The sequence below is a fragment of the Ptychodera flava genome, chromosome 21, assembly GCF_041260155.1.
Source record: "Ptychodera flava strain L36383 chromosome 21, AS_Pfla_20210202, whole genome shotgun sequence".
Taxonomy (NCBI): Eukaryota; Metazoa; Hemichordata; class Enteropneusta; family Ptychoderidae; genus Ptychodera; species Ptychodera flava.
In genome coordinates, this window is record NC_091948.1 from 15312986 (window position 1) to 15324395 (window position 11410).

Sequence of the window (11410 nt, forward strand, 5' to 3'; positions counted from 1 at the left end):
ACTTGCAAGCAGAAACTAAATTCCAATAGTTTCTTCAAGCATTTTATGGAAACACTGGATTGTGGACAACCAGTAGTGTGTGCGTGTGTGTGTTCGTGTACACTCCCCTCTCCCCAGCCATTATCAACATGCACTGGCTACTTCACTCGAATTGCACTGAAGCTATTCAATACAGCAATCACTTTTGTGAAATTTATCTGTCAATCTTATATTCCATCTACTGTTCAAGAGGACAGGTTGAATAACCTGGTAATAATTTTACTTTTATTCTGATTGGCTATCAATGCCAACCAACTTCTTGTAAAGCTGACACTAGCTGAACTGCCCCAAAACACTTAATTAACATGCCAACTTTGGGGGTGTCTAGCTGATATGGTTTGATGTGTAACTTTTCATCATTGCCTTTTTGTATTGAAAAGCACCCCATGATACTCTATTCATTGTTAAATTGTGAATTATTTATAAACCGACTCCCCCCCCCTGAAATTTTGTGGTTTTATCTGATAAAAGGAGGGCTCTGATGGTTAATTATTTTAGGCATTTTGACATATTAACACGTTTCATGACACAGGCTTGAGAATATAATTGGGAATGAAACAAAACTAATCACTGGTTCACAATTTTGCCTCATGACCTTCTACGGCGCCCAGTATCAGCTGGCACAAATCACATCAACTGTTACAAGAATCTGTCTGAACATGTCCTGTCCACATGTGATGATTGATGACATGATGTTACACCAATCCTGTGCTATAATCTCCACCTTGGAAATTATTCACAATGTGAATGGAGAGACACATCGTTCAACATCAGCATGACCTCTCCCCAAAGTGCATCATGTGGCATGGACCCACTGGCATTCTTCATGGTCCAAGCATGAAAGCCTGTTCCATCGCATTAACCCTGGTATACGAACTGGTATGACGATATTTTCTGGAAATTCTTGAACTGACTGAAGAATTCAGAAACCTCTCATACCAGAGGGCATACTGGATATTGTACATAACCGCCATAATTGTCCCTGACTGTCTCAGACCTGGATAACAGCTGAATCTATTGAGCATAGCAACTGGTCATTGTCACTTTAGCTGGTGACTGATTATGGTTGATAACCTAGCTGGAGTTTATTTCTGACAGAAACAAGTCAAAACTTGGTGGGCGTTTTGGAGGAACAGGACGGACTGTGTCATTGAGGAAATGACAGCATATCAGTTAACAAATAGAGAAATCACAAAATGAAGTTTCAAATTGATCAATTAAGGAATATTGCTGTGCATTGATAAAACTGTGAGAAAGTTCATGGTTTTTCCTCACAGTCACCTTTTCATTTTGTTCGTTTGGTTGATCATTTGGTTTGGCTGCCTTTACTGTAAGATGGGGTTGACATAGCTGATCACTTGGGAATAGGAGTGAAAAGACTATACGTTTAGGGGCGAACCATTTGATTTCTGAGGGGGGGTGTGGAGGATTTTATGAAAAAAATATTGATCCTGTAATGGCCTGAGAAAAAATTGTTCAGACAGACAGAAGTAACACAAAACATTCTCTCATATTCTCTGAGGATATGCCCATTTCAACCAACTTCCATCCCCAAAATTAAATGTTCTTCTCCTAGTGGACAAATGGAAAATGGTTTTTGCATTTAAATTTGGCCTGTAATGAACTGCTTTTAAATGGTTGTAAAAATCGCACACAGATTTGGCAGTTTAGTTGACTCAATCTTTCCTTGTTCTGGTATGGACTGGATACTGGAGACATTTGAAAATTTTAAAAGCGACCTAGCGGCCGATATAGCTCCGCTGTGTTTATGTAGAGAATAACTATTTTTGACACATGTTGATGAAGAAGGTGGAAATCTTTGATAGCTCAATGCAGTGGCCAGAAAAAAGTGGCTAAAATAGCTGCAAAAATACAAAATTGAAGATTTCATCATACTTTGAATATATCACATCGGATCATCCCTAAGAACATGTCAACCAAAGCTATCTGATGAGTAGTTTTTTGAGAATAAATTTTTCTGACCAAAAATGGCAACAATTGGCCCCCCCCCAAAAAAAATTGCAGATTTCATCATAATTTCAAAAGATCAAATTTAGTTCATCTATAGAAACCTGTATACCAAATTTCAAAGCTGTTAGACCAATACTTTTTGAGAAACATATGTTTTGACCAAAAATGGCTAAAATTGCCAAAAAAATTCAAAATTGCAGATTTCATCATAATTTCAATAAATATCATTAAGTTCATCTATAGAAACCTGTATACCAAATTTCAAAGCTATCAGATGAGTACTTTTTGAGAAACACATTTTTTGACCAAAAATGCAAAAATTGCCCAAAATTACGAAATTGCAGATTTCATCATAATTTCAATAAATATCATTAAGGTGATCTGTAGGAATGTGTATACAAAATTGCAAAGCTATCAGATGAGCAGTTTTGGAAATACACATTTTTTGACCAAAAATGGCAAAAATTGCCCCAAAAATACAAAATTACAGATTTCATCATAATTTCAATATATATTACTTAGTTCATCTATAGAAACCTGTATACCGAATTTCAAAACTATCAGACCAGTACTTTTTGAGAAATATATTTTTGACCAAAAATGGCAAAAATTGCCTTAAAAATGCAAATTTGCATATTTCTGCACAATTTGAACAAATCTGAAATAGATCATCCCTAGGGACATATGTACCAAATATCAAAGCTATCTGACTGGTAGTTTTGAAGAAGAAGATTTTTAAAGATTTTTTTTACCAAAAACAACAAAAATTGCCTTAAAAATACAAATATGCAAATTTCACCACGATTTGAACAAATCTGACTGAAGTCACCCTAAGTAAACTGCATATCAAATTTCAAAGCAATCGGACAAGCGGTTTCAGAGAAGAAGATTTTTTTACCAAAAACACCAAAAAATGCCCCAAAAATACAAATATGCAAATTTCACCACGATTTGAACAAACTGAAGTGAGGTTACCCGAAGTGAAGTGCATATAAAATTTCAAAGCAATTGGACTTGCAGTTTCAGAGGAGAAGGCAATTGTTGACGGACGACGACGGACGACGACGACGACGGACGACGACGGAAAATCAACCTATTTGATAAGCTCCGCGTCGCTGACAGCGGAGCTAAAAAGTGGATACACCCCAATTAGTTTTGGAAAATCCAAAGTCCAGAATAATGAGACTATCTCCTTTTTTCTGACAAATACTGACTCACTGCTATTATCGGTTCTTTGCTGGGAATCAAAAATGAGGTCAAGCATTGACAAAGCCTTTATTGAAGTGCAGAAGATAACAATAGCCCTTCCTATAGGGAAGTTCCTTTGGTTAAGCCTCTGTGGACAATACAATGAACAACAGTATTTATTCAGACAGTTCACAGAACACATGGCAAGTATATTGATCATACAACAACAGCTTTGAGAAGGCCATTCACGATTGAATCAGCAGCATGCATGCACACAGCCGTGGTTTAAACCAAAGTAGAGAATAGATCAACGTCAAAACACTGGCATGACTAGCACAAGTGTGACCTGTGATTCAGAGTTCAGTGGGTCACGTACCCACGTCTGATTTTATTTTGCGCAATGACACAGGCTGAGGCAGTGCAGAAAATAGCTATGTTACCAAGACGTGCAGCTATGCCAGAGAAATCCCCTGCATGCCTAAAATACACTCACCACTTCCTAGCATTTCTCCTCCGGGTTCAAATTTCAGTTGCACAAACCTCCTGCATAGCAACAATCAGGTGACACCACAGCTCGTGACTGATAAGTTTAATGGCAGAGTTAACAAGACATTGATAATGCAGACAGCAGCTTGTCCACCCACGTAAAAATCTGAATACCCATGACAAATCATTAGAAAACTTCAATTCATCAAAAGAAGAAGAGTGCCAATCACACTGCACTAAAGTAAAATATATATAGATTGTTGATAATGGAAGAAATAGCCTCCCAATTCATTTCAAATGCTCATCCTTCTTATTCCTATTTAGATATTACAGACATGCTATCTATCAAATATCTGATTTGTTAAGGTAGATGGAAGATGTACCCAACTCCCATCAGATAGAAACTCTACATTTTTCAGTCCCATGGATCAAAGGACAGAGCAGCTGACCTGATTACGTCTCATTTTCTGGACAGCCTTTATGAGTCATACATCACAGACTTGGTCTTGTTATTGTTATTTTTGAACATTTGGCATGAATTTCATCAGCTTGGCTTTTACTGAAGTTCTCACTCACTCAATTACATACAAATGAGGATACAGAAATATTTTTCTATGTTCCTTCCCCCTCTATCCATCCGCCAACATGTACCAAACTACTACTCAAAAAGAGTGCTAAAAACTGCTGAGATATTTTCCCATTCTTTATTTCCTTTTCAATATAATTTAATGGGAAAACTCTTCTGTTTATTGGACCACAGCAGATTTGCAAAACTCTACTTTTCCCAAGTTTTTTGTTTCATTCGTTTTAATTTCCTTTAATAGAAATGCTGTACTCTTTATTGGAACACCAGAGAATATATCGGCACTTACAATAGCTCTGTGAGTGATTTTTAACACTTGACCCTAACGTTTACCCTGTCAATGATTTCTGATTCATTGTTAAATACAGGTACTTTTTATGAACTTTTATACCTAGAAAGATTTTTAACTGTACACTTGTAAATGAGGGCTACCACAGGTTGTTTGGGTTCATTCACTTTACAAGAAGACTTGATTACGGCTCTGAGAAATATTGGAATTGCTGTGAATCGAACTGAAAGCCCTGAGAAATATACTCAAATGTTTTTAAATTTATTAAGCATTTAACACACTATCTGGCAAAGCGAGTAGCTGAGAAGGGATCAAAGAACATGCAAGTGGGTGATAGAGTTTGAATGCAATATGAAATTGTTAAAACATCATTGATTATTGGAATAGTAATGTACTGACTGGGCTAACATGAACATTTGTCACGTCGATGAATGAGAACTTATTACATAGTGATGGTTAACGTTCACTTAGGATAATGATCACTCGGTAAACGTAGGTGATTAGTCATGCATATTATGTCATAGATAAATTATTTTCATCATTCATGCGCAAAATTTTTTCATGTCAAACCTCTACAGACGCAGGGAATTTTGAGAGAGAGGTCAAAGAGAGAAATGCCATGCAATAAAATAATATTCAATGCGAGGGGAATTTATCTTAATATTTCCTCATGCAAGCATTGCTCTTTACAGCATATTCTGCTGATTTGATTAAAAAACTTAACAAATTGCAAAAACCTACCATGGATGAATACAAGAATGTACACAAACTTCCATAATAAAAATCTTCCTAACCATTCTTAGATTTACCAGGGGAATGCAACAATTGACCTACAGAATTTCTTGGAAAACTGCTTTACAACTTTATGACGTTTCAGCATCCAACTTCTTGTAAAATTTCATAACCGAATGGACTAATATTCCATAGGATGAAGCACGGAAGACATCTATCACCAAGGCTTTTATCCACACCTAATATACAATGCCTGGATCAAAAGGGTCAAAGTTACAGACAGGCACCCGTAATTCAGGCTCCAATATTATAAATATCAATATAAACCACCTTTTTCTTTGCCACTTATGCAACCACATATTAAAGCTTCCCTAAAAACCCATAGATTTTGTGTTTGTGATATACAGCTTGATGTGTGTGATTGTTAAAATTTACACATGTCTGACTCGATAACTTTGCGAAATGCCATGACTAATAGCTACTTTGTGCTCCCTCCGTTATTCATCACCACAGTAAAAATTGTGATCACCAGATCAGGTGTTAATGGATTTCTGTGTCCCAAGGCACTGGGATATTTTTTCTTAATAAGACTGACGGTGTACTTTGTCTGAATAAGCTTAAAAGCCCTGTGTTTACTCAGCTTCTTTTGAGTAAATAACAATCGTGCCATGATTGTTTTCTGAAGTTTATGAAAGTCAATTGACAGCAAACCTTTAAAACTTCTTTCAATTATGTCTGATGTCAAATAGGTAATTGATATCAATCTAAAATTTATACAAGCTAGCTTGACATTTTCTTTGTAGGCTACTTTTCATGACTTAACAGCTCCGGAGACAGACTAGAACATTTCAATATCAATATTGTAAAACAGGCTGGTAAACTTTTCAACTCAGTAAACAGTCTCACCTCCAGAGGGCAGCCTTTGATTAATTTCAGTTTTTACTTAGATTCATATTGGTACACGACTTAGCTTACATTACCAAACATTACCTTAATTGTTCAATATTATGAACTTTAATATTCTGGCTTTCTCTGAGGCATGAGTTTTACAGGAGGATCCAACACTGACACAACAATGTCAGAAGCGACAGCTGAACTACATGAGTTAAGATTACACCTGTATCACTGAAAACCAATTTTTATCAATTTCTAGCTTCGACCAATATCTCATTTACCAGTTGTGGTTTAAACCTTTCACCACCAGACTCAAGTGCATCCCCCATTTTTTCAATATGCTGGGTAGACATGTACACTGGGGAATTGATATGAACTGGGTATATAAACAGAAAAGCACTAATACACTGGCAATCTCAAGCCTACTTCTGTGTTATAATGAATGATTACATTAGTGTAATATCATAAAAACAACAAGCTAACACGAAGCATGTTACTACAACTCTACTGGGACCATTTTTATAATGTGAAATATTAGGCTAATTTATTCATAGTTATTTGAAATGATCTTCATCTGTGTCTCATCCAAGGAAATTAACAACGGAAAGAAGGCCACACAAGTGGTAAAAACAATCAAAACACTGAAATGGACATTAATCAAGTATGATCATCTGATAAAACCAATCTGTGGCAAGTTTGTTACAACTCCCAAACCAGGGACACTATTTTACCAATGCAACTTAACAATTAAGTAAATTTAAATCATAGTTCCTTTTCCTCTACATATAATCTGTATGTTCCTTCCTTGACAATTCTTTTTTTTTCAATTCATGAATACAGTCCTACTTCTCAGTTTTGTTGACAAAGAGAAATAAGCAACCCAGTGTTCGATATAGCTCTGCTGTCATATTTATATAAGATAATAAGTTTGGCCAGTTTGTCAATCCAAGGAATACTGATGAACATAGGACATATGGATTGGGAAGTCCGACCTGTGATCATTAGCATCTATCAGTGCTGGCTGTGACTGTTGGCGCACTCTGCCCGAGTATTAACATTTCACCATAGTGTTTGACCAAACCATTCCCTAATAATATAAGTATGCAAATTTTATCATAATTTCAACAAATCTGAATTGGGTCTCAATACTAAGTTTAAAAGCAATTGGACAAGCAGGAAAAATTGACCCCAAATACAAATATGCTACAAATATGCAAAATTACACCATAATTCAAAGAACAAACACTTTCAGAGAAGAATTTTTCAAACATGAAAATTGTCAAAATATACAAATATGCAAATTCCATTATGACTTGAACAAACCTGACGATGTTCATCTCTAGCAACCTACATACAAAATTTCAAAGCAATCTTACAAGCAGTTTCAGAGAAGATTGTTTTACCAAAATTGGTGAATATTGCCCCAAAAATACAAATATGCAAATTCATCCACAATTTGAATAAACCCGACTTATATTACCGCAAGCACCCTGTATATCAAATATGGGGCGAGCAGTTTCAGAGATTTTTTACCAAAATTGGGAAAATTGTCTCAAAATACAACTATTTTAAATTCTGCCACAACTTGAACATCTGTGCCTCAGGTCACCCCTGAGAACCTGCATACATAATTTCAAAGCAATGGAACTAGTGCTGTCTGAGGATGAGATGAATGTTGACGGACGACGGCAGAAAATCCACCTATCTGACAAGCTACATTTTCATTGACAGCGGAGCTAACAAAGCTGACAAACACTGCCTGTGTAATGTTTCACCAACAACGTAAGACCTTTCCCTATTTTAAGGTAACATGTGCAAGGCAACATGCACCCTGAAAATCATAATTTAATCAAAGAAACTTTGATCTTTGCTCTTCCACATAAATCATCGATAAATATAGGGGTGTCACCATGCAAATGTTTTTGGATCAGAAAAACACATAACCACAAATATGATATTTTGTGATATTCAAAATGGTCACCATTATCTCCATTAACTTATTGGAAAAAATGGCTAAATTAAAAATTTCTGCTCAAATTCTGAAATGAGAGAGTATGCATATGAGAGGTGACAGATTTATAAAATTTGAAAAGAGGAAATTTGCTTGCAAGGCACATTTTATTCTGAGAGCCTAAAGTTGTTTGCAGTGTGAAAACAAAAAAGATTACTAATCAAGAAAAATATTCACAAGGAAACTGCCACTTTCTATCACTTACATCTTGATATACAGGTGACAGAAATTGAGAACAAGTGTTGTGAAATGTGTTTGTTTATCAAAATTTCCATGTCTTACTATAAATTCATTTCCTTGTTCATCAATATTAATTGTTGCTAAGGTGGAGAGTCCAGTGTAGACACCTAAAGAGGCACCAATTAGCTGGCTCTAGAACACTGAATTATCATCACCAGCCAAAACACAATTTACTGAATAAATTAATCTTCATTGTGTAACGTGCTGATGTTGCTAGTATAATGGTACAGTCATTCTAGAATACAGAAGGCAGGAATGTGACAAATTATGCAAAAAGAAATTTGGTGTCATTAATGATTTGCTTGGATTTCTTGCTCGATTCCTCTCTTCTTAATTTACACATTTATTTATTTATATTTGTATGAAGTTGAAATCCTTGCTTTTACAAAAAATTTTCAGTGGATTGCACAATCTATAACAATAATTCCAGTGAAATACCAAAACATAGTTCCTATTTGTTGTTGTAGTGAAATATAATGCACATTTTTGATTTTTTCAAGTTTCAGGATCAAATATTCAACTTAAAATGCAAATTTTCCAATAAATAATTTTGTGCTATATCACTAGATTTCTATGGTTACAAAAGGAGCTATGTAATATAAAACAGAAAAATATTTACTCCAAGGACATGAATGGAGTAATAATAATGTTCTATGGCTATAAAAGTAGTTCTCCTGTATACATGGAGCTCAGCTGCACTTCAAACTCAGCTGCACTTCAAAATTTCCAATCACAGACAAGACTGCTAGTTAGAGTTATCATGTTCTCTTGCTTCAAAGAAAGATTGCATATTTTGCTCTAAACACTGATTTTACAAGTATTGAAAAAAATACAGCTACTTTTCTCTGATTGTACTAAGGTTTAAACTTGGACTTTATTACAAATTTCCTTTCATCGATCTTTTTTTTAAACATCACAAAAGTGTAGCAAACACAGACACATCACAGACGGAACAACTGATACACTTAGCATTATTGCCCACTTGTGCATGTCACACGGAATGTATGTGTTTGCTAAGTTGTAGGGACAGCCTGATTTCAACCTTGTAGAAACTGTCTAAAGTACTCCTCTGTGTCAACTCAACAAAAAGCACAATTTCACTGTGACACACACACTTCAGCTTGAAGCCTGACACTCGTCTTTTGAAAGTGGACTTTTCAAGGTCCTCGGTGCAGTGAAGTGGTGGTTTTTACAGGATTTACAAAAAAATTGATGTCTGTGAACACAACCCCGACACGTGTTCACAATTCCCTCAGAGTTATTTTCACTTGAACAACTTATGTAGTGTTCTCCTCATTTCTTGAATGCCACCAGAGTTAATACCTAAACCGACAACGTTATTCTCCAGTACAGCACTGCCTCTTGGCTGGATTTTCTGCACTTTTCCCCACAAGAAACCCATTCCCGCTAAAAGCTAAAATCTAATCAAAATGGACAACCCACACATGTTGTGAACTAAATCCCAGTTCAGATTGTACATGCACAGTGCAACTAATAACTCTTCACTGTAATCAGCATGCCTTTCTGTAGAGCAAAAAGGTGTGGGCAAACAAACACCTGTCTCTTTTGATGTTGAAAGGTGAAATACTGGGGTTCAGAGGGTCACTTGTTTTACAAGAAGTCACTGTATTGACTTGTTTCCTGTTAACACCATACCATGCATACCACACACCCATGACACTGCATATTCTGTCACCTGCCAGCAGTCCCCTTTCATCAATATCCACTTTTATAAGTATCCATGGATAAATGTACCTGGTTGTGCCTTCTCGTCATTTCATACCTGTCCTATTTGATGGGGAAATTTTGAACCATTTCCTAGGAAGTATATGCCTTTTATCATGGTGTAAAATTACACTGAAAGCTAATTTAGCTCAATCCCGGTCAGCATCTGTGGTTTCGTCAGTATCAAAATAACATGTTGTAAATGTCTGTTAACTAATCCAGCTGGTTGAAATTTCTGCTTCAGTTTTTGCAAAGTTCAACGTAGTTGTAACTGTTTACTTGATATTCCTCTGTTAGGTCACTGTGGAGCGGTGTCATTTTTAAACATAGATTTCTACATTAGCAAACATCAGCTGACAAGACTGATAAGGAATTTGGTTATTTCTCAACAAAACCAGTTCTGCTTTAAAGTTTATCCCTGAAATTCCTCATGAGGGCGCTCTTGAGAAGTAGTCCGGATGGCATGAGAAATATTTGTGTTCTGGGCACAGGTTATCTCACAAATCTGGCAAAACAAATGTCCCTAAATCATGTAGAAAAAAAGATCGATCACTTAAAAATCTCAATTTCATAGTGAATAAGAGAAAATAGACAGTGAAAGATAATGCAGCTATCGATAATGGATTGATGAGTATGATGGTGTGATGGTTATTAACCAGGGGTATGCGACAATACTTCCTGATGTTACGAACTGTGGGTATTTTCCATAATGCTATCATTTAGAAAGAAAGACTTGATGGATGAATTGTACTCCAGAGTATCATCTTTCTAAGTCTGTAATTGCCATGGGAACATCAATAAAACCAATACCATAAATAACATACAGTGGATGATAAATTTGGATTTTTTTGGTAGAAAATATCCAGTGTGTGACAAAAAAAACCCACAAATCATATTTGGTAGTCTCTGTTGAGGATTGGGACTTTGCATTAGGGGTTTCTGACATTGATCCATTACAGCCCTCAAACAGGAGAGCATCAGGTTAAAAATTTACCGCTCTGACAGCGCTGCTATGTTTGTCTAACATTATCTATGCAATGTGGTCTCTGTAAATAATATTTTTCTCATGGGCTATCTTCTGTTTTTCTCAACGACATCACATGGCTGGTGCTTTGCATATGTCTGTCCGTAGTTCGTGTTTACCCAATGGATTTCATAAAGTCAATGACAGCCGCCTATTTTCAAAAGCTCAAGGCTGTTGCCAGCAAGTGTGGGGGCCAGCAAGGGGGAAGGGGGAGCACATCACCCACGA